At 47.6% G+C, this 6,000-nt stretch overlaps 1 protein-coding gene across 2 annotated transcripts in view; it reads left to right on the top strand.

Moving 5' to 3' along the window:
- The first annotated feature begins 814 nt into the window (after positions 1-814).
- Positions 815-6,000, top strand: part of LOC138471946 (uncharacterized) — an 835,353-nt gene continuing 830,167 nt past the window's right edge. The window contains exon 1 of one of the 2 annotated variants that reach the window (XM_069609830.1): positions 815-1,234. The gene's annotated coding sequence lies outside the window, so the exon portion shown is untranslated. The remainder of the gene's footprint in view (positions 1,235-6,000) is intronic. The other variant, XM_069609827.1, reaches the window with a different exon arrangement.

The following is a 6,000-nucleotide window of genomic DNA, read 5'->3' as shown; positions in this document are numbered from 1 at the left end:
CCACCCAACCCACCCTACAAGAAAAACGGAAGAAGAGGGGGTACAGGCAGGAGCCAGTACGCCGAGTACTCTCTCGGTACACGGTCCAAAAAAGAAGGAGCGGGCAGAAGTAAGAACGCGGAGTACTCTTTCGGTACACGGTCCAAGAAAAGAAGGAGCAAGCAGAAGAAAAGGAACGCTGAGTACTCTTTCGGTACACGGTCCAAGACACGTCGTAGGCGGCATGTGCCCAGGAACGAAGGCTCAGGGATAACAAGGACTCAGGGCAGCTTCGGAACTGGACACAATGTGCCCAAAAGCATATGGCTGTGTAATTATTTTTGTTATGTTGTATTTTCTGTAAGAAAATAAAATGCCTACGGCCTACAACTTTTCCATACACATAAGTTGTCTGTAATTTATTACTTAGGTAGGGATCTGGTAAGAGAAGCAAAGTGAACCCAAACTACTCAGCCTATGCCCCATCTCCACCCCACTCCCAACTAGAATAATTGTATTTTATCTACTCCTGTGTTTACTTTGGAAATACCTGTTTGACTTCTCTTGCCAGTAAATACGTACCTTATGTTGCATTGCACTGTTCGAAATGGGGAACAGGGCTGGGAAGCAAACACGGACCTAAATACAAATAAAAATTAGCAGGGTTGGGCTACTGCGCCATGGACAGGGCGGTCTTGGAAGTCAGATAGTGGGGAGCTCTACTCAGTATCAGCCTCCGCCCCCCCGCCTTACAGGGGTGGGCTCTCCTCCCCGCTGTAGCTTCCACCTCCGCTCCTTGCAGAGGTGGGCTCTCCCAGCTGTAGCCTCCACCTCCGCTCCTTACAGAGGCGGGATCTCCTGGCCCGGCGTCCGTAACCCGAGGCTGACAGGCTCTAGCCAAGACTTCCTGTATCAATGAATAAAACTCCGCTTCAGCAGCACAGAAGCACGCCCACCGCAGGAGGCATTTCTCGGAGGGTTCACGGGAGCCCTGCAGTGTGGCTGGGCGAAACCCCCCGTAGGGGGTGAACACCCGAGGGGCACGGGCATCCAAGGAAGGCACAAGAGGGCGCAGAGGAAGAGGTCTGCAGTCCACAGATAAGAGTGGGTCAGTGGGAGAGGGTGCCGCTGCCTGTCCACATATTGAGACAGCAAAGGAGAGACCACTGTTTCGTGCAGTGAGATACCGAGGGCAGGGCAGTTACTCGAGCACCCGGGGGCCCCCCCACCCCCCTCCCTGCCTGCGGAATTTGTGGTGAGCTTACTTTGTACTTATTTCCCAGCTTCTGTGAAAACGTTCCCACGCGTGTCTTTCTGCGCTGATCATGTGCCTGTCTGTCTGTGGTGTATAGATGAGAAAAGAAGCGTTTAACTATTTAATTGCCTTGAAGAATGTGTGAATTGAGCTGCAAGTCGCCGCTTAGTGTAAAAAGCCGAGCAGCACGTGTCCTGCTTCCAAAGTATTGCTGTTTTTGTCACCTCCTATACCTTTCTTTTCTTGCTTCACTCAGGTGTTTAGTCCCTGCTGTGCGGATGCGGGGCGGGGCTAAGGGGTACGTCTTTGTCAGAGCCCACTGGGATTCAGTCACTGTCCCAGCGCCCGTGGCTACGAGTGCCACTTAAAAAAAAAAATGTAAACGGATATGGTGTAGATGTCCTTAGGGCGCACACTTTTGCCCACGTGATGTAATAGAAAGGACCATTAAGATTCGTGACGTCAAAGAAAGTGACAGCGCTGTGGGCAACTCGCTGCTTGGCCTAGATTTGTTAACGACACTCTGCTTTCTACCAAAACGTAAAGTTATGGATGGACAGCTTCAATTTAATCATAACTACCGGCATTATTCTGGGACACGCTCTATTCCAAAATGATTAGACTGTCTCAGGTGGCGACCGGCCGTTTGCAAACCACACATATAATACAATAGCCACATACCGCTGTGTCTCCTCTGCACAGGAGCATAACCCCCCTTCGCCCCACAACCTCCCACGCAGACTTGTTTCGGCCTTATTAGGCCTAATCAGTGACGTGCAGTTTCACTCGGTTCTACGTCATTTAATCGAATTTATTTCATCGAGGGAGAGAGAATTGGTCGTTTTTTTCTTCCCTTTAATGATATTATACCGCAAGGGAGACCGTTGCAGCCGCCTGGCCCCCACCAATCCCCCTCTACCTTTATTATTACCGTAACCCATAAATGCGGCAGAAATAATTCGACCAATTCTCCTTCCATTCAATCCACTGCCGCCAAACCTCCCCTTACCGTTCGACTCCCCTGGCAAATCAGACTAGCTTCCCAGGTCAGCGCATGCACTGTCACTTTTAGGCAGGCAAACTAAATCCATAAAGATATGGATGGCTTTGTATGTCTCAAAAACACTGGTGTTGTTCTGGGCAGGCCTTTTCCATCATATGCAGAATAGTTTTTGTCTTACCACCAATGTGAGAAGTCTGGCACAACTCTTAGTCCAGAAGGCCGAAACGTGCCCGGTGTTGCTTGTGTTTCTGTGCGGAAGGGATGTGGCCAAGCAGTTAGGAGTGGACTGCTCCTCTTGATTTGCATATGGCTGCCACTCTTCTGTAATGGTGCAGTTTGGCAAAATCTTATGGTATTGATGGCCATCAAAGCCTTGCGTCCACCACTTTTCTGGCACCAAGAGGCTGTCCAAATGGCAGATGTTGCACTATACAAGATCCAGTTACATGATCCTTTTCATTTTACTTCTCTTTCCTTCCCCCTCTGAATTACATTGCTCATGCACCAACCCTTATTTTCTTCAGGGCGTAAACCCACAGAATAGATAATTTGAGCCCAATTTTTAAGGTGTCCTAGCTTGCTCTGCAGCAGTGATCTCGCTGCATGCTGCAGGTCCTGGGTTTGTATCCTGGGCCAGCTGGCAAAGCATTCCGTTTTTGTGAGCATTACGTTGACTCAACAGCAAGCAAGCTAATGGGATTCAGCACTAGGGGCGCTTTACCCAGTCACTCAGAAGGCACGAGTGGTAGCATCAGGTGGCACCCACCTGCCCCGGATGTTGGGCAGGCGAGGGGGAGAGAGAAGGGAATATAAAACTGCGTATGGCAGGTTGCCAGGCTCAAGTCTAGGCAAGCAACTCCCATGCCCAAGCTAATGGGATTCAGCACTAGGGGCGCTTTACCCAGTCACTCAGCAGGCACGAGTGGTAGCATCAGGTGGCACCCACCTGCCCCGGATGTTGGGCAGGCGAGGGCGAGAGAGAAGGGAATATAAAACTGTATGGCAGGTTGCCAGGCTCAAGTCTAGGCAAGCAACTCCCAAGCCCAAGACCATTGTGCCGCCCCACCCCAACTCCTCCAGTTTTTCACTCACAGGCTGTGTGGCAGAATTAGACCCTGACCCTGTGGATGCAGCCCCACGTTTGGGGAGAGTGAAAGAAATTGTCCTGGTAGACACCTTACCCAGTCAAGGTCCATGCTGCCTGCTAGCCCCATTGCCCACCAACAATTGTAGCACATCATTTGTATCACTTTTCTGTTGGGAGAGAACTGTGGCTCATCAGTGAGGTGTCATGAGCAGTGATCAAGTGAAGGGATAATTCCGCCTGTCATGTGCACAATGTAAAGGATTAATATTACACTTACAGCAAACCCCAGGCAGTGATAGAAGTGTACCAAAAAAGTAGCAGAACTGTGACTCCGGAGGGGGACAGTGTAGGAAGGAAAGGAGCAACGCGCAAAACATCTATCAAGGGTTGTAGTCATGCTGGTTGACAGCCAAATGAGTTGAAATAGATTCCAGTTTAGCTGTAACTGATAACCAGTGGAGAAGTGTGCTTTAACTTCATAAAGGATGGTGACAATGGTTGCAAAAAAGTAGTGGAGCTGTTAACAGTCAAAAATAAAAGTAGTGGAACAACGCTCCCGACTGTTCCCGATCACTTCGACCACTAACCCCAGGGAGCTCGTTTTTTGAGCCTGAGTCTCCCGTAATTTGGCAGTGGGGACCTGTTCCTTCACATACATGGGTCCCTCCCATCATTTGCACAGTGGACTGTAAAAGGGCAGGGCAAAAAGGCACTGTACACGCTTTTATGCCACCCTTTTGCCATGCGATTGAAGTAAGCGCCACCTGCCATGTATGCATGGCAGGTGGCATTTACAATGCAGTAGACCTGCTTTTTGCTGGTGCAAAAACCTGGCGGACTCCATAGGAATCCTGAGCATCAATGCTGCCGCAAATGCTGGAGTATTTGTGTGGTGGAGAGGAAGGGAATGGCGGAAAGTAAGTCATATTCCACCCCTCCTTGAAACCATACAAATCGATAAAACTGGTCTGTGACAGTAATCTGCAGCAGGACAGCCCTACGCAAGGCTTTTAAGCTGTAGATTCCTGTCAGACTCCATTACGCAGGGCTCAAAATGAGCTCCTATATCCACACATACGGAGCAAGCACTGTAGTCTATTAAAGCGGGATCAAACGTGGCATTTTCTTTAGTGAAAACTTCATCGGATCACTAGAAGTTGATACCAATTTTGGTAGCCATTATAAATAAGACCCAATTGGAGTGTTTGGCGAACATCACATAGATTGGTCGAGCGGGAAAGCCTGGCTGTGGCCACACCATTTATGGTTGTACAGTTATACAGTTTATACACACTACCAATTCTCCCACTGCATAATGTTGTTGCCTGCATGGTAGTCTGGCAAGAGTAAAATTAGTACCCACTAACACAAAAGCTCAATTTTCTGCATACTTAACTCACACAAAAATCCACACAACCACCTTATCACACAGCAAACCGCACACACTTCACCACACCGCAACAACAAACACATAGGTCGCACCAACAGCACACGAGGACTCCCATCGATCCAATATTCACACCCAAGCTCAGTACATGGTGAAAACTGAACTGAAGCTGCCAACAGGACATTTATTTATTTTATTTATTTATTTAGTTATTTGTTACACACCCAGACCCTCAGGTATCACGGCGTGGTTACATGAAGGCTTAAGCATTATTCATACATTATTACAAAATCCAAAAATTATTAACAGATGCAACGACCTAGTACATGGCAGATGATAGTAGGATCAACAATATACAACTTTTAAAGATTCCACTGGAGTGCTTACATTAGCAAGGCTGCCTATGCTAATATTGGTTAAATAGCCAAGTTTATAGCTGTTTCTTGGAACCTGGGAAGGAGGGTTCTTTTTTGATATTGATAAGGAGGGTATTCCAATGCTTAGGAGGTAAAACTAAGAAGCTGTTGCCCCCTGCTCTATTAGTTTTATAGCGGCGGAGGGGGGTCCCAGTAGGAGGTTATTGTTGGATCTTAGTGAACTGGTGGATTCTTTTAACTGGAGAGTGTTGTTGAGGTATTTTGGGCCTTTTTTGGGAGGCATTTGTGCGCGATGCAGAGTGTTTTGAAGATAATTCTGGCTTTGATGGGAAGCCAGTGAACATCCTTCCTTGTCTTAGTGATGTGGTCCGATTTATTTTTTTTATTTTAGTTTTTATTCCTAGTGCTGCCTTTAGGACTTTGTTTTGCAGGAGTTGCAATTTAGTGATGTTGGTATTGGACATGCCTAATGGTAGCACATTGTAATAGTCCAATTTTGACAATACTAGGGCCCTGGCCAACGTGAGGCAGTTGGAGGGGGTCAGGAATTGACGGCTGAGAGCAATTAGTTTGGAGGTATAAGCCATGGAAGAGGCGAATGTGTTAATATGCTTGGTCATAGTGGGACTAGCATCGAGGTGGACGCCTAACGTTTTCACTTGCTTCAGCACTGGAATAATGGTACCATCAATTTTGATAGAAGAGTAATCTCGGTGGAGAGCCGCAATTTTGGCTGGGGATCCTACAATGAGAACTTCAGTGTTCTCGTTGTTAAGACAGAGACTATTTAGTGCCATCCAATTCTCTATGATGACATACATTTTGTTGATGGTAACAGTATCCTGGTCATAGTTGCCTGTGAGTGGTATGAGGATTTGAGTGTCAGCCGCAAAATTGGTATAAATGACACCC

The sequence above is a fragment of the Ambystoma mexicanum genome, chromosome 8 (genome assembly GCF_040938575.1).
Source record: "Ambystoma mexicanum isolate Mex_15411 chromosome 8, UKY_AmexF1_1, whole genome shotgun sequence".
Classification (NCBI taxonomy): Eukaryota; Metazoa; Chordata; class Amphibia; order Caudata; family Ambystomatidae; genus Ambystoma; species Ambystoma mexicanum.
The sequence above is the reverse complement of the archived record's forward strand: the minus strand, read 5'-3'. Positions and strand labels throughout refer to the sequence as shown.